Source organism: Phasianus colchicus, chromosome 4 (genome assembly GCF_987193195.1).
Source record: "Phasianus colchicus chromosome 4, bPhaCol1.hap1.1, whole genome shotgun sequence".
In the NCBI taxonomy this organism is placed as follows: Eukaryota; Metazoa; Chordata; class Aves; order Galliformes; family Phasianidae; genus Phasianus; species Phasianus colchicus.
This window is the reverse complement of record NC_143439.1, coordinates 3386921-3408836: the sequence shown is the minus strand read 5'-3', so window position 1 is coordinate 3408836 and position 21916 is coordinate 3386921. Positions and strand designations below refer to the sequence as shown.

Here is a 21916-nt window from a genome sequence, read left to right as displayed (position 1 = left end):
AACATGTAGGCATTCCTACACAAGAAATACTAAAAAGAGAGTAGAACGCACAAATTAATCAAGTATCAGCCCTTTAATTTCTTTCCTGAGTGATACCTTTTAGTTCAGAAATGTCACTTGCTCTGCTTTTTTTTATGGAAGTGTGAGAATGCCCAATCCTGTTGCACTGGAGAACCCTCAGAAATTCCTCTCATCTGCTCATGCTACGCTTCCTTTGAACAGATTAATAAGATACTAGCATCTAAGCATGTAGATGCAACTTCATACAATCACCTAGTGACAATAATACATATTTATATCCTCTCTGGGAAGACTTAGAAAATGGCAGGTGAGCTTAAATCAACATCTCCTTAACATGAGCTTACATCAGCATCTGCTGTTTCTATGAACCTCGTGATTAGAAGGTCGAAGCTAAAAGCTGTTCAACTTTCTTCTTTCTTTTTCCTTCTTCTTTTTTTTTTATTCTTACTTTCTTTTGAGAACATATTTGTGTGCTGAAAAATAGCTTGTTTCTGTTTGGAAGAGTTTTAATGCAGAGGTGTATTTTCTATTACACTTAGCCATATTGTGTCATATCAAATTCCTGTACTTTTGGCTATGAATGTTGATGAACCAAAAGAAAAGTAACATTTAAATCACATAAGAATACAGAAAAGCAAGTAAACATAGCATTTCACAGTCTATACAAATGACCCACAATTACTGAACAGTTCTTTTGAGATACATTCTGATATGGTAGAAGATGAGTAGAGTACACAACCTATAAACAGCAATTGCACAAATATCACCTAACCTCCCAGTACGTTTAGGAAGTACCAATAGCTTACTTTTCCTAATAACATTTTGAGTAAGGGAGTCCAGCTCTCAGTCTCAGTGGTGTAGTTGCCTGTTCTATTTCTTTCAAAGCCTAGAGAACAAAGTGGTTGATACAGAAAAAAAGGAGTTCTGTAGATATGGAATGGCTTCCTTCTCCTTGTGAGTGATGTTAGATCAGGAATTGCAAAAGAGGTCTTGGAATGACAATGGCCTCTTTCAAGACCAGATTTCATAATTTTAATAGACAAGTAGAATATAACAGATGTCTTACTGCTTTTTAAGAAAAAGGTTAAAAAAACACGAAATGTAAAGCACTTTATTTGTTTTTGCATTCCCTGCAGAGAATATAAACTCTTTCTATTACATTATTGTTCTTCTATCAGAACTATTAATGTTTCCTGAAAAAGGAAAAGCAGAATTTCAAAGGGATTTTGCCATTTCCTAATGCAGTATCTCTATGCAAGATGGTACATATCTCAGAAAAACGGGGAAATCTTCCTCTGAAAGCTGCCAGAAAGTTATTAATTTCTAACACAGGACAAATGCAGAACACAAATAATGTAAGTCCAGAAATGGTTTGATTGTACTTTAAGCTTGCATATCTCATTGCTGCTGTGTTACGGTTATTTGAGGGTGACGTCACAACTGAGACTTTCAGAAATTAAATATAGCTATCTGCTCTCTTTTCTAAGTGGCTGTCAGAACTTTTTTTTTTCTTGCTCGTGGTGATAAGCCTCCCTTCTGACACTTCTATAGCACTGCTAAGACATTGTTTTAGTTTTGATATATTATGGAAACTGCTAATGCTAGCTAACCAAAAGCAAATGAAAAATATCAGAGTTACTTTGTGGTATAACTAGACCTGAAGCTTCAAAGGTCTTTGAGATACAAGACCTGGAATCCCAGGCACAAAGAGCATTCCTCCATTTGCTTTCTTGAGTGACTGTCAGTGTTATTGTCTGAATGAATCACAGCACCGTCTGCTACACCACAGCACATCATGGCTTGTGAGTTAGCAGTTTTGTTGAACGAGAAACAGGAGGAAAAAAAAAAAAAATCAAGCTTTTTTTCAAAAGGGCAAGAAATCTAACAGCAGCCCACAAACTTAAGTAGTGAAGAGAAGTAATGACCACTGCGTGAAAATAACTACTCTCAAGAATCCGGATCCCAAACACTCATTCTCTACTGCAGGAAGCAGATGGCTTCTGAAAGCTGACACTGAGGATATTTTTATATCGCAGCCAAGATGCAAGTGCAGCTCACAAAGACAACAAGTGAATCTGAGGGAATGCAGAGCTCAGCGCAGGCTCTGGGCTGTGGAAGGGATCCTTGATAAGGATGCACACAGGTATTTTATCTTGAGCTCTACGGCACAGATAATTTGCCTGAAGCTGAATGTCACCCCATGCTATCTTTGCATTAATCTTGAAGCAGAAATTTTAAACTAGCTTGGAAGTCCTGAAACAACTAAAGGAATGATTTAGCTAGAGTGTAAATGCGTCTTGAGATGGAAAGCAAACTTACAATAACATTCACAAACAGGGAGAAGAACCAACACCACAGCATTGCTTCAGACTGAATAGTGTTCATGTACACCTGCTCTAAAATTATGCACAAAAGACAAAAGTCTTGGCACGACACCTACAAATAAACGTACTGCAACCTAGCAATAAGATTCAGTCACTGCAGTTTGCAAGAAGCCAGACACTGAGGCTGCTCTGTTGTGAGCAGAAATACATGGCCTCAGGAAAAGAGTCTTCCAGATGTGCCCACTGCTACACTGACTACCCATAGTTCAGCCATTTAATATGGATGGCCTAAAGACTATGCAGGCTGAAGGCCACAGGGAGAAGTTGCCCCCCACCATGGCAGAAGGCCATGGAACTGTCTGTAACTCTTGGGCTATCTCCACTGCCCTGCACAATGTTGGGTGCCCCTTTCAAATGGGAGAGCTACTGCTCAGTTTTGCATATGGGAAAAAGCAAAAATTTAGGCTGGGAGGAGCCCTCAATGGGCACTACCCTTCAGTGCTCCTACCTGGCCCAAGAAGTCCACAGCAGGCATGGATGGGAAGAAACAGAGGAAAGGTCTCAGCATCAGGAGCTCTGGGCTTAGGCATGGGAGATGCATTCTTGTCTTGATCTCTCTCTTTGTATTGTTTTATCCCTAGCAGTTTCCCATTGTGTGCTTACGTTATTCATAGTTTAAAAGATGAAGGTTAAATAGCACAACAGTTTAGTCTGATGTTTAACATATGCTACTCTTTTTGTATCTATATATTGAAATATTATTGCTGCAATAGCTGTATGGACATTATCTCTCCTTGTTTATGGAGAGAAGTTTTTACCAGTGTGATCAGAAATACATATTTGGGCCTGTATGCTCATAATTATAACATACTTCAATAAAATATGCTCTTGCTCAGACGAAAGAACCTTTGTGATTAGTGTTCTGCTTAAGTCTCAATTAGCAGACAAGCTTTGAAAAAATAATGAGCAACAACAACAAAAAAAACCAACAACAGTAGGGAGGATCTTATCAATATGTACAAATATCTGAAAGGTGAATGGAAAGAAAACAGATGCAGCTCTTTTTGGACATGTCCAGGGCTAGGACAAGAGGCAGTGGACACAAGATGTTATTTATGAACACCTGCCAATTTTATCTGGAGCTTCACTTCTGGTTTACCAAACTGCAGATGCATCTGGGCAGGTTGGATCTGACCTGATCTTACTGTGGTCTTCTTGTGTTCTTTCCATTGCAAATTCTAGTCCAAGCAGAGCCTGTTTTGGGATTATCTCAGTGGGTAATCTTTGATGTTCATGAAAGTGCTTTCTAATGTACCAATAAAAATTTATATGGTACGTTAGCATTTTGTTGGTTTTTTTATATGTATATTTTTTAACATTTTTAATCTCTGCAGCAATATTCAAATCTTTGCTTTTAATGCAGAGCCATTTCTTTAGGATGCACATGAGGATTCCAGGCTTTTACTTTAGTGTGTTTGATCTTTCTGTAGCTGTTGCAGGCACCTTCTTACACATACTAGTAGCAGCCAGGCACTAAAAGAAAGTGTCAGTCTCAACTTAAATGACTGGTACGACTCACACAGATTGCTGCTGTATGGCTTCCTCCTCATCACAAAGCTAAAGACACACTACAAGTGAAAAAAAAAAACTTTATATCCCAGGCACAAAGCTAACTGTGTATGTGGAGGAGCTTGGGTGTTTGTGATGGCAGGCCTGGCATAAGTCAATAGAGAAAATAAAATGGAAATCTACTCCACACTCCTAAATTCATATCAAAATCCTCGTCTCCTCAAGGCAGACAGCACCATTTGTTCTGAGTAAGGCACTCTGCTAGCTAGATGAATACATGCCATTAAATCTGGCATGCAGTGTTTAACGTCGCTACAATTGCAGAATAAATTCAGCTGCAGTGTTTTTCCTCCTCCTCTTCTGCTCTTTCCCTTGGGCATTAATTAAATACAGCATTCACAAGCAAGGCCCCTTTAGGAATGATTGTTCTTTATATATTACAAATCTCAAGCTGTGAATGCATGGGATAGCTATATTAATTTCTAATCACCATTTTTAACAGGGAGCAGCTGGGCTGCATCAAGCCAGCAACAGATATCTGTAGGAATTTAAATACTTTTGTGCATTAGTATGCAAATGGAGAATCAGATAGAGTCTTACTGCTAGAATAGTGAATTTTAGTTTTTTTGAAAATATGAATAACTACAAAGAAGTTAAAATTAGACCCTAGTCCTCCTAGATACAGTTATTTGTCATTTATATGTTATCTGAATGTCTCAGGTGTTTGTGGAAACGTGAGAAATCCGTATGGTAAAAAATACACATCCAAGTGTGCCTGAAGAGCATACAGAAAGTGGGAAATCCATCAGAAATACTTCACATCTCTATCAGAATGACTGGGTTACAAATCTGAAAGAAAGGAGACATTCTACTTATTATCTACTTATGATTTACAATCTACTTATTAATCATAAAATAAGACTTAAAAATCATATAAATTGTATTTATATATAATATGCATGTGCAATATAGATTGTATTTTCCATTGCACATTGTCAAGCTGAATTGCCTTGTTTGTGCTTTCTCCATTATTTTGCCTTTATTGGTATTTGAAAGCACATTATTTATTTAGGAAAAAGCATACTCAGTTATGTCAGTACTTTCTGTTGCAGTCAGCCCTTGACCTAGATCCACGCAGTTCTCAGAAATTATGTTCCTTAAGTTTCTCAGATATTCTACTTCAAAGCAGAGTGAGCTATTAAAATGTTGTATTTAGTCAAAACTCAATGTGTTAATCAATATTGGACAAAACTCATATTGTCCTACTCTCAAGAGCCATTTTTAGTGTATTCAATAATTGCTTCACAGCTGGCTTTAATAAAAACGAGTGCTGGAAAGAAGCCAGGCTCCCTGTATTTAAATACATGTTTAGCTGGAAAATAAAATGTTACTGCAGTCTGATATTTAGAGATGTCAGACAGACTGATTTTTTTTTTGTGTAGTCGTAGAGAGCTCAATTTAATATACATCCCATATTTTAAGCATACAAATAACATCGCACAAATTGAGGATTACCAACATACCATCTCCATAAACAGAGGCAAAAAAAAATACTTTCGTGCAAGGTAGTAGCTTTTGCTCTTTCTTCAGGGTTATGATCAACTCAGAAGGGAGGTGCACAATCTGGCTCAAAGGTATGCATGAAGTCCTAGATCAGAACAGAAGTTGTCCTTGTTCCCCAAGTGAACTATGATAAAAAGTAGGAAATGCTGTAAACATGACAGTCCAAAGGAAGGACAGACTTTAATCCAAAATTGATGTAATGTCATTATCTCAGTGTATCTCTACCTACCCAGAGGTGTGCAAAGGTAAAAATTTTATGCCCATAAGAGGAAGGATTGGAAATTGCTGAGGAGAGGGCTCTCTGGATAAGAGAGTGTAATAGCTTTAATTTGATTTTCCATAAATGCTTTATGTGGCATTTGTTAATAGCACTGCTAAGGTAGAGCTCTTAATTAAAACATTCTACTTACATGTCACTCACAGATTTCAAACAAACTGGAAGGATAATCTGTATTTCTCAGTTCAGTTTTGAATTGTGACACAGCACTTCCTTCGTCTGGCTTCACAGCAGAAAAGAAAAGTTGTCAAAACAATGCTCTAATATCTAGATTGAATAATTGTTACAGCACAGCTTTGAAGATCCAGCAGTATTCTTTGTGAGGTTTTCCAGACGAATATGTAAACACATTTTATATTCTGTTGAAATCCCAGTTCTTGGGGAAGAGACATGTTTGACATTCCAACTTTCACCATCTCCTTCAGACAAAGGGCTGTGAACTGCGTGTCTCTCTGGAAAATACATTCCTATTGCTTCTATTTATTTGCAAACTGGTTGTGGTTCCTCACCTATGCGATCTATCATCCTGGTTATTGTGTTCTACAGCAGGAACTGTATGCTTTGGGTAAAGGACATGAACGTATTATGCATTTCAGACTAAGCACAGATAGCTCTGAAAGTAGAGAGGACGTTTTTAGCAAACAACATCCCCAAGTGATAATCTTCATGTATTTTAGTTTAAATGGCTATAATTTAATCACACATTACCCAAGATGTAAAGCTTGTCTATCATCCATTTTTACAGTTTACATACATTTGAAAAGCAGAAACAGCGCAAGAATTCTAATGAGTCTTTGCTGCCATGTATTAAAAGAACTGTAAACTGTCCTGTGTTTTAAGTTTGCTCTCTGGCATCACTTATCCAACAAGCTTGGGAACATGGATTATGCTTATTCTACTAATTATACTTATTCTACTAATTTCCTTGAATAAATATGTAAAAACTGTCATTCACACTTGTGTTTCTTGGAACAAACAGCTTTCAGGAAATGCAACAGAAGCAGATGGCCGTCATGGGAGTCTCAAGTGCTAAAAAAAATATAACAAAACATATCAGCAAGTTTATATAGCTAGTTTGATGTTGAGTAATGTTGAGACTTTACTACTACTGCTTTCATTTTCTGTTTTTCCCTTTTCTCTCCAAAGTTGGTATATTACCTGACCTTTCTGTGCAGGCCATGGAAACCTCAAGTTGTAAACAGTAGAGATGTTTTAAACATAGGATCTTATCTTATAGGATAGCAAGTATGTTCGTTCTGCATCTGAAGAACAGAATTAGATGCTCAAGGTTTCTCCATAAGAGGAGACTTAGAGAACTGAGAATAGAAGGAATGCAATCACCCACGTGCTTGAGAGGCTGCAAGCAGCCCGATGGCAAAGTGCAGCAGACAGCATACTCCTGCCAACTTTGGCACAAGGCATTCTCTCTACCTCCTGCTTGGCTTTCAAATGGAATAATTAAAATCACTGGACCAGAGAGAATCTATAGTGTAATGGTTAGGGCACTCATCTGAGATCAGACCACATTTCCTTCTTGGCTCCAGTCAGTGCTGATGCAATTTATGTTACTTGCTCCTTGTGACAAAGGCTGGGAGGGAGCTTTCTTCACACCCTGAGCTGAATGCAGGTAAAGGAAGCTGAAGAGTCTATCTGTTCAAACTTCAGCAATAACTAGCCAGGCCCTGAAGCAGAATTTTACATAGAAGCATTTCTGGTGAAAATGTAGGTAACTCTTTTTTTCTGGTTTTGTAATTTCAATTTGGGTGCGTATTTTCCATCTGAAGCCTTAGAATCTGAGAAAGGAAAGAAAGAAACCAAATTAAATATTTACCCCAGGAAAATATGAGACAAATTTCTGCATACTCAGCATGCTGATCAGCAAATACTCAAATTAAATATTAAATATATTAACTAAGCATTAAACATTAAGTATTTATAAATATTTAAATTAGATATCTAATACAGTATTGTAAATGCTAACATTTTAATACAAATATTTTAAATATCTTGAACAGTTTGAGAAGCAATGATTGTTTCTTTACTGTATTATTTTTCTTTTGATTGCTTTGAATTATTGCCACTATCAATTTCTCCTATAGTAGATTAACATAGGATTTACCTAGTACAGGAATAGGCAAAAAGGAAATTTTAATCTTAGAATGACGAATTTGAGAAAGACTATATTTAATATATAACCCCTCTGTATATATATTACATATAGTTCATATACAATTTTACATACTTCTATAATCTGTATATCACAGTATGATATAGCAATCTTATGAAAATGAAGAACTCAATTTCATTAAGAAACAGGATAGAACTAGTATTTTTAATCAAGAAAGAATAATTAAGAAAAATAAAGGAAAGCAAGTCTTCACTACGTTATCAAATTATTGCAACACATGTAATCTCATCTACTTTTTGTTTCAAATGTGATGAAAATGAACAAAAATCATTTCAACAATAAATATGTTATCAATTAGTACTCAGGGACTTATTTCAGTAGACAATTATTGTAGAACTAGAAATAGAAAGTGGTTACCTGGTTTATCCTTTCAACTCGTCTCTCCTCAGTACAGTTCCTGAGTGGTATCAGTTCAGCTAGCACTTCAGTACTGAACACTCCTCACAGTTAAAACATAGCTCTAGCTTTACTCCATCACTGTAGCCAGATCCAGTTTTAACTCAGATATGCATGTTTCAATTAATCTAAGAAATCAGGAGGTAAAAGATGAGTGAATTTCTACTTACACGTCATTGACTTTTGTTGCACCTAATCCACTGAGTAGGGTAGAATTCAAGGTGCAATAGATCACTCAGGTGGAGCAAGAGAAGCCTCTATGGCCTCACAGTTCAAAGCAATCAACCTGGCAAAGTACTATCTTCCATGCCTGTTCTGAGAACAGCTTTTAAGTATTATCCTGTATCTCCCACAGCAAAATATATCGATTGTCTTTGTAATAAAGGCTAGAACTGACAAAGGCAGCAGAGAAATCTAATTTTTGATTCTGATTAAATTTAGATATGAGACAGATGCCTGTAGTCAGCCTGGTCAATACTAAGATGCTGTAGTATGTAGAAAAAAATAAAAACTGTGGATATAAAGCGCTTTGATGAAGAATCGTAGAGTTTAGGGATTTCCAGAGTTAGGAAACAGCTTGCATGAATATTTTTAGGGTGAAGCCTTTTCTGCCCAAGTAGGTGCAGAAGTAGGCTTTGCTTAGATTTGACACTACAATCATTGAAGTCAATGATACAACTCTCTGGTCTGAAGACCAGAAATCAAGTGCTAAAAGCCTCTGGGGAACCATCAGTAGTGTAATTCCCCAGTGATCTAAGAAGATTGGGATATCTGTTGAAATAACCAGCAAGGTATATTGCACACATTTATTTGTCAGGCTTATGTAAAACTTTTTGGAGAGTATTGAAAAGGAAAAAAGTTGGAAAAAAGCTATTTGGTCTACCAAGTATGAATACATACACTGTATTCTCCAAGAAGGTGATATTACTTGAGAAGAATTCTTGAAAGCATTAGACATGTTAAATGCTTAACTGAAAGCAAGAAGAGGGAATGTGAAATTGCAGACAGATACATCACAGAAGAGGTATCTGCACAGTTAAAATGGAAAATTATGTGACTGAAATTAAATCAAACAACATCACTAACTTGTTTTTCACTAGAAACAAATTTCTGACTGTACTGGTCAAAGATGCATATAAGAATTGAAATCAATACATTGGTCAACACTTGCATTTTTTATTTCTTTTGACACAAGTCTCTGCGTGAACTTCACTTTTGAAATGAGTACACAAGATTCACTAAGCAGATCCCTTAGCTGTATTCAGAGTAATAACAAGAGGCAATAAACTGGATACTTGTAAAAATTTCCAGGGAGTAAAAATCTAAAACTGAAAAATCGTAACAATCATGAATTTATTTTTCTTGTCTAGGTATGAATCTTTTTGCCATATGTATCTGAAGTATTTCTGAGTAACCTAGAGACATGTCAAAGGGGCTCCAAGAGTCCTTTCATTGCAGTTTTGTGTGAAATACTAAAAAATGGATTTGAATTAGAAGCTTCTTGTTGTATTTTTGCTTAGAAATATTAGAAGAAAATTAAGTGATAAATAAGTCAGCAAACCGAATGTACAAAAACCTGATCCTTACTTATTGTGTTCACATCAGTACCAGTATAGTGAACACCTAAATGCAGATAGCATTTTGTTTTCTCTTCCCTTAAAAGAACAATAATCATGAGTGTCATTTACTTCTTCAGCTGATAAGTCAGGTTTTATACCAACTGTGCTCTGATTCCCCAAGCTGTCACTGAAATACTGCTATGAGCTTTTTGGTTTCTGCTTTGCTGAAATTCAAGAGATGCTAACATTTGTATTTGTATCCTGGCTTCAGCTCTAGTTATGGAATTTACACAGCTCTTCAGCGTATCTTCATTTTTATGTTTTGCTGTTTCACTCACACTGACAACACTGAAGTTATTTGTAGACCTCATATGGACCTACCTTTACACTAAAGACAAGTGCACAAATAAGAGTAGTACTGTGACACTGTGTGACAGTGTTTTCAGTGCAGCACTTTTCCATTTCTTTCTCAAAGTCATAGAAGGCCACTTATTCAAATTTTGTGACTAACTGGAAAGATCCTGATCTAGAATGAGTTGGATCAATTGGATACTGAATTAAGAGAGAGAAGATGTGATGAGTCCTACTGTGCAATCTGTTGATATTCAAGATTTCCACTGATTAACTAAGTGAAAAAATCAAGACAAAACACAACAGGATAAACCGTATATTGACTTTTAAATTTAACAGCATTCTGCAACATTCAAGCTATTATTTGGCATAGGAATGCTAGAAGGGAAATACATGTTTGGTAACAGTACTACTTATTTCCTTTAATTATTTTTTCCTCTTAATTTTTCTGTCTCCTATTCACTACTAAGCTCATTTCTCTCAGCTCCCATTTCTCAGTTTAAATTTATTTTTATCTTATTGATGAGTCACTCGTCGGTCTCTAGTTTAAACACATCCTGTGTCTCTCTGGATGTTCTCAAATGCTTTTTATATAAAGGAAGAGGAGGACTATGTAATGGTATCGTGACTATTCTGTTTCACTCAAAAAGGAAGTTAAGATGGTACTTATTTATAGTCTGAAATATTCTTTTTTTTTTTTTTCCCCTATTGAAATTTCCTTCAGGTTCCTATGAGTGTATTTACCCAGCTCTGCTACTACTTTCTTCTCACTCACTGCTGGTGGTTGTTTGCTTACACTCTCAATCAGTTCAGCTAAAGCTGAAATCATTAAATTCTCATAATTATAAATGATGTCATTCAAAAAAACTAGAGTTAAGGTTGTGTCAGCAATTCCATTATAAATCCTTAATTCAAATGATCTGCAATAACTCAACCATAAAATATATTTTGAAACGAACCTTAGCATGTAAGGTCTCAGGCCACTAACAACTTCCTTTTTGAAACTGGAAAAAAAAAAAAAAGGAAAAAACTCGCTCTGCATTTCAAACATGAGTTTCAAACATTCATGTTTCAAAATTCATTTTTGAACATTTCAAAAATGAATTTAATGCTTGTGAAATTATAGGTGTATTGGCCTCTGAATTCAGGTATGGGGAAGTCTGCAATGATACAAGAGGTGCATTACAAGTTTCTTCTGTTTTGCTTCAGTTTGACTGACAAGATTCTTATGCCATGTTAAGGGAATTGCTTAAACGCTGTGTAAGCTGATCTCTGCTTTAAGACTGATAGTAGGAGAGTTATTTTATGACAGTTTTGATATTAAATTAAGGGAGCGGTTAAAAGCATCTACACCAGCCAGCACCACCAAATTGCACCTCACACCTCTCTCAGACACAAACGAATCATCTGGAATAACGAAGGCTGAATCTAAACCATGATCTTGTTGAGATGAAAGATTTTCTTTCTTTTTTTTTTTTTTATAGAATAATCTGGTTCCTCTGCCGCTTGAAATGCAATATGGAAATAGTGAAAGGGATGCAAAGTAGGTAGAAGCAACGCAACTATAGAAGTATGAGAGTTCAGATGCTTTTCACATTCTTGTTCCTACCCATTTTAAATGGTTTCATTTTTTTTCTGTATTTTGCAGCTGATTAAACCTAAGCAGAGCCTCGGTCTCTATTGTCACAGTTCCCAGTGCACTATTCCTAGGTGGTATCTCACAAAACTCCACTTAGTAAATGGAAAACAAATAGCTCATTAAATTCTATTTGTATTTACATAGCATAACCCTGTATAGATCGACATAAAGTATAACTGGCACAGATCAAACTTCATTTAGAAAATAATGGATTGAGAATTTTCCTATTGATTTACTCATACCTATGCATTTCAAGAAGTCTCCACTGATTGCCATTCACCTTTAAACAGAAACTTTCTGTCTGTATTGCTACCATTATCAGTGGGTTTTGGTCTTTATGTATTTAAGGCTGAAATACAACATGATATTTAGTCTTCAGATTTATTATTTATTGCAATATTCTCTGGATAGAACCTATAAAGTAAATGCTGTGCTATACGTAATACTGATTATCAGATTATAACTGTTTCATACAAGTTGTTCTCACATCAAATCTCATGGAGGCGTGGGTGTTTTCTTTATTTTTATTTTCCTTCTAATTCAAATAACTAAATTTTATAATTAATCTGATTTCATTTAAACTTGCAGCACTATCATCTTGGTTCTACATGCTGCGTTTGAGTATTATTAGAAGAGTCTATAACTTCAAAGGAGAAATATATCAGCTCTAAAAGTTATTAGCATCATGAAAAAAATATTTTAACACTTCTAAAGTAGATATTCCATAAAATGTTCACCTTCTGATATCTAATGTCTAATTCTTATTTTATGCTGTGTAAGTCCTACCGACAATACCTATAATAATATCTAGAACTAGATCTCATTACATTCAAAAACTGAAATTCCTGATCTTTTTCCTTACTCAGCTACCGAAGACGACATTCAGATCTTCATACCACATGAAGAGCTTTTGATCAGCAATTTTCTACATTCTTTTATGTTGGTTAGCCTGCTTGTATGTTCAGTGGGAATTTTATCTCCATCCATGTTATCTAGAATGTAATACAACCATATTTAGAATGTCATAGAAAATGGGGAATGTTACTGTGATGCTATCTACTAGAAGAGGAAGACAGCACTTCGGTTGTTAACAGTTCACTCCTTGTTGTAGTTTTACAACATGAAAAAGTCCTGATAACCCTACCCAAGGCAGACAACCCACCACAGATCTCCCACAGTCAGAAGTGACAAGCCATGCCAACCAAGGACAAAAAATATCTTAGTTACACCCATGGAGTACACTGCCAGTGTATGGCACTGCTCTAGAGTAGCTTTTCTTTTAGGACTCAGGACAATATTTCATCTCAGCATCAAACTGAGTTTTCCTATGCTGTCTGAAGGTAGTTTGGGAATCTCTGGAATTCAGGTGCCTTGCACATGTGTTTCCAAAGGAAAGAATATGTGACTGAAGTCTAGAAAAAGCAGTCAAGCCTTCCATCTTTAAAATTCCCCTAGAATTTTAGAGTAAACTGTTCAAGTAAATTTCAAGATCTCTATGTAAGAGATACTGTGCTAAAACTATGAGTTGTATTTTTGCCGTTTCAAAATTTGCCTTTCAAATCCTTTCCTGTGTCAGTAGAGATGACAGTAAAAGATTGGCAACACTGCAACCATTCAGTGCTTTCTTCCATCTTCATCAAGATTTCTATTCTTAACAGTTTTGCAATGATGTAATTACTTGGGTAGGACAGCCACTTGATTGCACTTAATGAGCAGTTTTGGTGCTTGTCTTAATGATATCATAAGAAAAAACAAATGACATCTCACTGACGTGGACAACATCATTTTGTTCTATGAATTTTAGGATCACTGGTCTCAATGAAGGATCCTATATTCATAGGAGAATTGCTCCTTCCTTTCTGAAGGTGTGAGAAGTATAATCATTTTATGACATGGTGCATGAATAAGCAGCAGCTTGTGCATTAACATATTAACTATTGTGACTCACTACTTCAGGGGACAACTGTATTTGAAGTTGGAAAGAAAACCCATTATATTAAACTTCTATTCTTTCTTACCAGCAAACAAAGATGAAGGAAAAGTGACAGTACTTGAAAACAGGACAAGTAAAATGTTCAGCTCAGATGACCTGTAATACTTTACTGTGAATTAGATTTTTTTTTCTTTAATCATGTGCTCCATCCACATACTTGCAGCATTTCCCAGTAGACATTGTTCCCAAACACAATAAGCTTGAAGACTTGGCTGGGTCTCATAATCAGAAAAACTCTTCAGCTTCTATGATTCAGAACTCTTAAGGTTATTTTTGATGGAACGATAGCCTTGATTTCAGTATGAATAAATAAGTACAAACTATTCCTGTGCATAGCTGTGAGTATTGCAGTTTGTATTATTTCTTCTTTCCCACTTTCGCTGCTCTTTACTACTTGATCAGACTTTGAAATATTACCTCATGCAATAAGATCTCAAGTTGTCAGACTTCTCCCCCATCCATAAAATTTGCCTGGACAAGGTAGCATGAATGACTTTTATTCCCTTATGTAATGTAATATTCCCTTATGTAAGAATGTTCACTCTTCAAGACATTAAGTAAAAACAACAAGAAGAGTAAGAATATTCTGGAGTCTTGTCCAGTCCACATATTCCTTCCAACAACCTCCTTGAAAGAGTTTGTTTTTTTTTTTTAATCCAAAGTTACTTATCTCCCTCAGATTCATATTTTCTACTTTTTGCAAAAGAATCACTAGGAAATTTTTACTGCTAATTTGATGTGATAAGAGTAAGCTGGAAGTTATCTTAGCCTAAATGTTTGCCTATGCCTTAGAGATGCAGTCTATAGCATTAGCATCTGAGTCATTGTCAGTAATCACCCATTTCATCAGCATAGGTCTGTTGTGTTACGTTACGAAACTATTTTTAAACTTGCTGGTATCAAGAGCTTTATCTGTTTCCTTCCAGGTGTTCCAGAACAGTGAGGATTGTCATTCCCTGTTTTATTCAGAGCTACAGACTGGAGTAATACTTTTTTCCCTTGGGCTGGTACTTCAATGTCCAGGTTGTGTTCTCTTCTAGAAAGCCTCATTGCCATACTCATATTTATATAGATATTTAGCATACTGTTTTGGTATTTTCCTTTTTAGGAAATGGCAAATGAAAAATAACATGTAAATAAAAGTCTTATTGTTTAAATGAAGGCAAATATCTTCAATCTTCGTATCATACCATACCAGTCTAAGCAACCTAATTCACTCTGTGCAATATAACTGACTAATTCATTGAATAGTGGAGCACTTACTTCCTTGTTTTGACTCTCTTCCATTATTAAAGAAAGTTTTGCTAACTTAAATGTAGATATAGGGGACCTTGTCCAGGGTTTCTGAGTCTCTCAAATTGTGACGATGTTGCATAACATGAACGCAGAGCTGGAGAAGAAGCTGAATCCTTAGAAACTCATTCAAATGGATTAATATGAAAGAATTCTCTAGACTGCTCTCAAATTCTTTAAGTGTGATTGTGCCAGCCTTGGGACAAAGTAAACTTTCAAAAATGACAGTGATATTGGTAATTGCCTTTCAGCTTGCAGGAAGAAGTAAACACCTCCTCTCTATAGTTAATTCCCCAACCACTCCTCTCTCCTTACATGACTGCATATACTTGTTTATTTTTTCAGGGAAAAACATACAAACTGAACTTCATTCAAAGTTTGAATTTCATGCTATTTATCCTTCGCTGCTGATTGTTTGATCTGAGATCTTGTTGCTCTGAGACAGTGAGAAGGCCTGATGGTTTGTATTCTTGCTCTACATGAGGTTCCAGCTTACTGACACAAAGAACACTGCCATCAACTGGTATAAGACCCACTTTCATTGTCTTTCCTTCAAGAGACCTTTCCAACTCATGCCTTCTATCACTGATAGCATCAGTCAAGTACCTTATTGTCACAGGTGGAAACAAATTATGCTATACTGCATTCCTAAGAGAGAAGCTAGAATGTATTTATTGACATAATATAGATATAACAGAGATTTAACAGCAATTGAAGATTAAGGATGGCTGGATGCACTTCATCATTCACTGCTTGGAAAGTAAGGCAAACATACATAGGAGGCCCTCCCATAGACTCATACTATTCAGAGTAGACCCCCTTGCTTTCTGAACAGCTTGAACCACAAAGGTAAGAGCTGAATCTACTCCTGGCCCTAGACTTTGCCAGTGTTTACATCTAAGAGATTATACATGCACCATCAGTTTAAGATATAATCTTAGCAAAGCCAACAAAGCATACAGTCAAAATCTTAACAAGGCTAACAAAGCCTAAAACAATTAGTCACTTTCTGCAGATCGGTAGAGCAAAGCATCTTGACATCAAGACATAAGGGATTCCTATAGAGGTGTACTTACAAGAGGTGTCCGTGCTCAAGAGAAGCTGCTACCACACAACTAGCTGCTACACAGGGAAGCTCAAAGGGGGATCACCTGCTGCTCCCTATTTATGGGGTAAGGTGATTGACTCATAGTCACAGGTTGCTTTTCAGGCACATGCTCAGTTGATCTTCAGATGTTGAACCAGGTGTCTGCTATCAGTTCTTTTAGACCCCCAAGTTTGAGCTGCTAATCTGTCTTAGCAAGAATGTTATCAGTCCTGTTGCTCGTTGTCCACCTGTGCAAGGCCTTGTCTGCAAGGCCAGGTCAAAGGAGATTGTTGATAGGGAAGGAAGGTGGTGTAGCAGGGAGGACATACCGTCACAACCTTCACTTTGCCTCACTCAATCTGAATTCACTCCCTCAAATCAATTTAACAAATCAACCTAAACAATACTCATCTCCACAAAGCTTTATAAGGGCCTTGCTGTCCAAAAGTTTTAAAAATCTTAGAAGTCTGTAATCAAGCACTGTAAATCCGATCTGCCCTATGCTTTGACTCAGATGCATTCTTGTTAAGACTCTGTGTGCTTCTGTAATCCATGAGTGGTTCCCAGTAATTTGGAGCTCCTGTAGATGAGCGTATTGCTTTTTCTTGTAATTTTCTTCGTATTTTGAAAATAGATTATGGAGATCAAAATTATTCCAATTACACTTATATGTAGTATTGATAATTTCTGGGAATATTTTTACTTACATTTAGGATGTTCACACTGAATGTTCTGGACTTAAAAATGTACTAACTTCTGGAAGATGTAGCAAAAATCAAGCTGTACATAAATAATACTAATAAGCAAATATGACAGTAAAGATTTCAATGTTAGATGGGAATAAAGTTGTAGGTGTAGGTATTGGGAATTCTGGATTTAGCTTTGCCCATAAGATTTTTTTGTGTATTGCCTTGAAAAGTTGTCTAGACATCTGTACGTGAGTATAAATTGTGCCTTTCTTTGTAAGACATCCGTGCAATTGTAATCAGCGGAGTCACCTTGGCTGAAATCCCACCAGAAAAAGAATGAAAGGAAGCACTTGTAGGACCTGAAGTTTTGTGATCTCTTTCCTTGAGGTTGTAGCAATAACACATTCAAAGTTCTTAACAAATCTAAGTTCTGACCCACGCACAGGTAGTTGAGCAAAGAGGGATGTAGAGAAAGTGATGGTAGGAGTTTTAATGTTTACAAAACTTTCGCTGCATTTACAGGGTAATGGTCTTTGTTAGGCCTGTTGTCAAGCTCTGTTATGAAAGAACTGAATTTCTGAGGGGCTGCTGAAGATCAAGAGACCGTGAGGGATATTCTGCTTTTGCCATTACTCCCAATAAATAAATCTTCTTGCTTTATAGTTGGGCTAGGATTTGTAGAATTTGTATATTTGGCTTCTGCACCTAGTCTCTATGGGCCCAAAGAAAATGCAAACTTTTTGTTTCTGTCCCAGTTTCTCCCTCTTCTTTCCAACCAGGGTTGGGTCCTTCTTTTTTTTCTGTTCTGGTATTAAAAGGCACTTACCCTATTTTTCTTGACCACATACAGGCTGTCAACCATGTTGTTTTTCAGAGATGGGAATTTCTAAAGAGTCCCCTCAGCTGTAATACAAAGATAAAAATAAATATGTCGTCAAAAATGAATTAAAAATTACTTAACTAGCTTAAGCCCTGGCAAGCAGACAGAGTGCAGTTAACATTCTCCATTAAATTTCAAGCACTTGACATAATGTGAAGTTTGAGAACTACAGGATGGGCACATGTTTTATTCAGAAACCAGTGAGAGTTTACTGCTGTGCCAAGTGACTGTCAGAAAATTGGCATAAGATGTCCTCTGTGTTCTATTCTGGGATATTGAAAACAATTAAATACAAGAACAGATTTTTATTTTAATTTTTTTAATACTGTTTCAGCAAGTACTGGAGAATCCTGAAAAAGTAAAGACCTAAAATGTAAGCTCTCTTTTTATGCTATTCTAAGATCAACATATTTGGTTTAGCGTTACGATTTTAAGATTTTAAAATCAGCCTTCCTTTACAATTCCAGTTCACTTTTTAAAGGCCAGGCCTCTTGCCATAATCAATAAAGCACGTAATACAAATCTTTCATTTCCACATAATGATTCTAAACAGAGAAACTCAATGTTTATATCAATGTCTTCAGTCAACTTACTCCATATGTCTAATTTCTCCTTTTATGTTCACTATTTCTTTACTTGTCTCTCAGATCTGCTACTTATTGCCTAACTTTCTACATTTTCTCATGGCTTGGGGTGTGTAAACTGACTCTCAGTGTGTAAACTGAAGTTGTCTGGACCAAATTCAGCTAGTATGTGAGTGAGCTGTGAAGGTCTCATAAGGTTAATCTCTTGTCCCAGCATATTTAGGCAAGACACAGGAGTAATTTAGACGACTTTGCCTCTGAAAACAGGAAAAAAAAGGTCAAATATCCAGTCTGGCTCATAATGCGATCAAGGGAAAATAGAACAGATCTTGGTTATTGCCCATCAGGTCTGTGCAGGGGAGAATATGAATGGAAACTGGGAACTCCAGTGCGTTGATTGTATTCAAGGCTGGGGACCTGGGGTAAAAACCTAGGGGTAAAAAATGGTGAAATTTATATTTTATATCCAATACAAAGTAAAAATCTACCCAGTATTTCTACAAGAAGTTTGAATTGTTGGACTTCTGCTTCTGGTTTCACTGTCTTTATGTTCTCTACTTACTTCTTTCTCCATCCCTACAACTCCTGCAAGAAGCTAACTTTGGCATTTATTAGATACTGCAAGAGTACAGACTTGCTAAACTGATGAAGCTTTTCTACTGCTGTGTTTCAAGTAAACTGATTTTTATGTAAACCCAACAACCTAACGAGTAGCATACAGTATTCACTCATCTCAATCTGGATGGACTCTTTGGCAGGCAAGTAGAGGAAAGTAAAGAAGGACAGGATTGGGATTTGAAAATCCTTGTTCTAGATATGTTTCAAGCATTCCTTTACCATGTAATATTTGTAACCCTTATTTTATAGCACCTTTGTAGAACTGAAAGCAGATGTAGTATAGGCAAATTCAAAATTCATTAAGAGGTATGTAAATTGTGCATTGTCTTCTCTTCTGCAGTAGGACTCAAAATATAGCTTGCCATTTCTTAAGATTTTTTTTTGTAGTTATAAAGAATAAGTTTACTATAAAAATTTGAAGTGTTTTGCAATTTGCCATTAGTCTTGATTATACACGTACTGTTTATGTTTCTTGGTAGGACTCTGTTTCCTAAACTGAAACTCTCATAATGGGAAAGCACACCAGTATAAAGGGGGGAAAAAAAAAAAAAAAGGCAGCAATAGAGAGGAGGGAGAAAGAAAAAAACTCTTAAAATTTGTTATTTTTTACAAATTGATTTTTCTGTGGATTATCTCTGAGGGATGAAAGATTAATTTTAAAGAATATGGCCTACAGAGGAGTTTAAAACTAAATCAGAAACGAACATCCACGAATTTAAATCAATATTCTTCACGACTTAATTATAGTATCCGTAATTATATTCAGAACCTGACCTTCAATCTGCTTAGTCTCAGATTTGCATTACAAAAGTTAAATTCTACAATCTGTATTTAGAAAAGAGCATTTCTTTCTGACAATGGTTCCTCAATTTAAATGCCTGTATTCTATGAACTGAGGATGTAGGAGATTCATACTTATTAATAAGAGCTATAGATTAGCTACATACTAAATTAATTTGCATGAAATTACAACAGGAGTGTAAAAGTTGCATTGCACTATATAAAGGCTGATAATTTCTTTTTTTTTTTTCAGTGAAACTTGGTTTCTTTTGAAAATTAGGGCCATCATTTATTGAGATTTTTGAAAATTCTGCCTTCTGTTTAACTTCCACTGATGTGAAAACAAAATATTTGAAGAAAAGCATATGGCAACATCCTTTTCTGATTTGAAGTAACAGGCAAGTGGCCTGATGCTCTTTTTTTTTCTCAAAAAGCACTAAGACCCACCAGCATCCACTGAAATCCACCTGAAACAGACTCTGATGAACGTAACGATACATAATAAAAGAAATTCCACTTAAACATGTGAATATTTTGTTGTATTTTGAGCTTGGCTGAACTCTGCAATGGGTTGACCAGAGAGTGTGGAGTGTCCACCTTTGAAGATAACTCAAAGTCTGACTGGACACAGGTCTGAGCAATTTGCTCTAACTAACCTTGTTGAAATGGACAGTCTGTAGATGTCTCTTTCCACCTCAAGCATTCTAATCTATGATACTCACAGTAGAAAGTTCATTAAAGGGGCTAGATGTAATCCTCTCTGAATAAGATGAAAGCTAGCCAAAGAAGTCTGGCATTCAAAAAGCTGCCTGAGAAGCTGTCCTGGATAGTTTTAAGAGAGAGGTTTTAAGCTACTTCAAGCTGTACCAGTGTATCCACATTTGAGCAGATAGGCAACTGGAAGCCTGTGGGCAATATTTCTGTAGAACTGTACTTCAGGAAGCGTTTGCTAGCAGAAATCTATCACTATTTGCTTTTTCTTAGGCCAAATTCAATCAGGCTTACAGCTTCAGTAAATATAGAAGCATGAACAGAAATAACTGCTGTGGTGACTAGATAATGAATGGGCAGTTGAGTTTAGGAGTTAAATATAGCTGAATAAAACAGCACAACATAGATGCACAGGAAATAATTCTGACTAATTTACGTTGAAAAGGGGATAGAAGTGTTGACAAGGGGTCATGAGATCACAGAGTTTAATCAGTTTATAATCACAGAGTATGTTGTCAATTAGAAATGTCAGCTGAGAGGTTTTTAAGCACTTCTAATTAAAAGAAGGGTAAATTAAGTACAGCTGTTGATGAAGCAGCCAGGATCCTTGGTAGTCATTACTTTTTCCTGTATCTTAATGCTGCTGCAAGATATTCAGAAGCTCTTTCATCCTTTCTTTTTTATCATAAACATGGTCTTTGCAGTTCTATTGAGACAGGACCACAAGTAAAACCTTATGATGCAGCTAGATGTAAATACTCAGCACCCTGCCCCTGCTGGTAGCACTGTTTCTGATATAAGTCAGCATACCATTGGCCTTCTTGGCTACCGGGGCACACAGGGCAAATGTTTTTATATGGGTGGGTACTTAGTATTTATTTTTATAAAAACATTACCTTGATAAATAACGTTAAAAGAAGATTAAGGCTGCAGAGGCCAGAATTCACACAGTAGGCAATGTCAACTTAAAAGAAGCTTAAATGCTGCCCTTAGAATTTAATTAATTTGTTATTTTGTGCATGTTGTATACTGTGCAGTGCCATGCTTTGTTGATTGCACACTGTCCTAATACTCCCTGAAGGGAGAACTGAAGATTATTCCGGTGTTCTTCTTTATTACCATAGTATTGGTGTACAAGAAAGCAGTTAATTCACCATGGCGCCTTGTGCATGAGGACCAGGATTATATTAATTCCATTACATAGATGCAGGCCCTAAGTCATAAGTATGATATCTGTTTGTGTGGAGCAGAAGCTTCCTGATGATTGTCTCAAAGCCAGATTTAACTCTTGAACTTTTAAGCAGCTGGAGAATTCTAGGCATTGACCTGTAGAGAGAATGAATACTTAGATTAAAAGTTTCAGATGCCTCTCATGCTTTAAAAGGCAAATGTTC

At 36.2% G+C, this 21916-nt stretch overlaps 2 long non-coding RNA genes across 5 annotated transcripts in view; both read right to left on the bottom strand.

Moving 5' to 3' along the window:
• Positions 1 to 3056: 3056 nt before the first annotated feature.
• LOC116243170 (uncharacterized) lies at positions 3057 to 16335 on the bottom strand. Of its 4 annotated transcripts, none has more exons than XR_004169901.2 (4): positions 16250 to 16335; positions 8300 to 8466; positions 5438 to 7547; positions 3057 to 4763 (listed from the first exon to the last, which is right to left on the bottom strand). It is a non-coding gene; the product is annotated as an uncharacterized LOC116243170 (long non-coding RNA). The 4 variants fall into 4 exon arrangements; XR_016465721.1 differs by lacking the exon at positions 3057 to 4763 and having other exon boundaries at positions 4838 to 6783; positions 6913 to 7547; XR_004169900.2 differs by lacking the exon at positions 3057 to 4763 and having other exon boundaries at positions 4841 to 5601; positions 5888 to 7547.
• A 4542-nt stretch (positions 16336 to 20877) lies between these two features.
• The window catches only part of LOC149918012 (uncharacterized), a 34045-nt gene continuing 33006 nt past the window's right edge, over positions 20878 to 21916 (bottom strand). The window contains exon 5 of the long non-coding RNA XR_016466284.1: positions 20878 to 21848. This is a non-coding gene — a long non-coding RNA (uncharacterized LOC149918012). The remainder of the gene's footprint in view (positions 21849 to 21916) is intronic.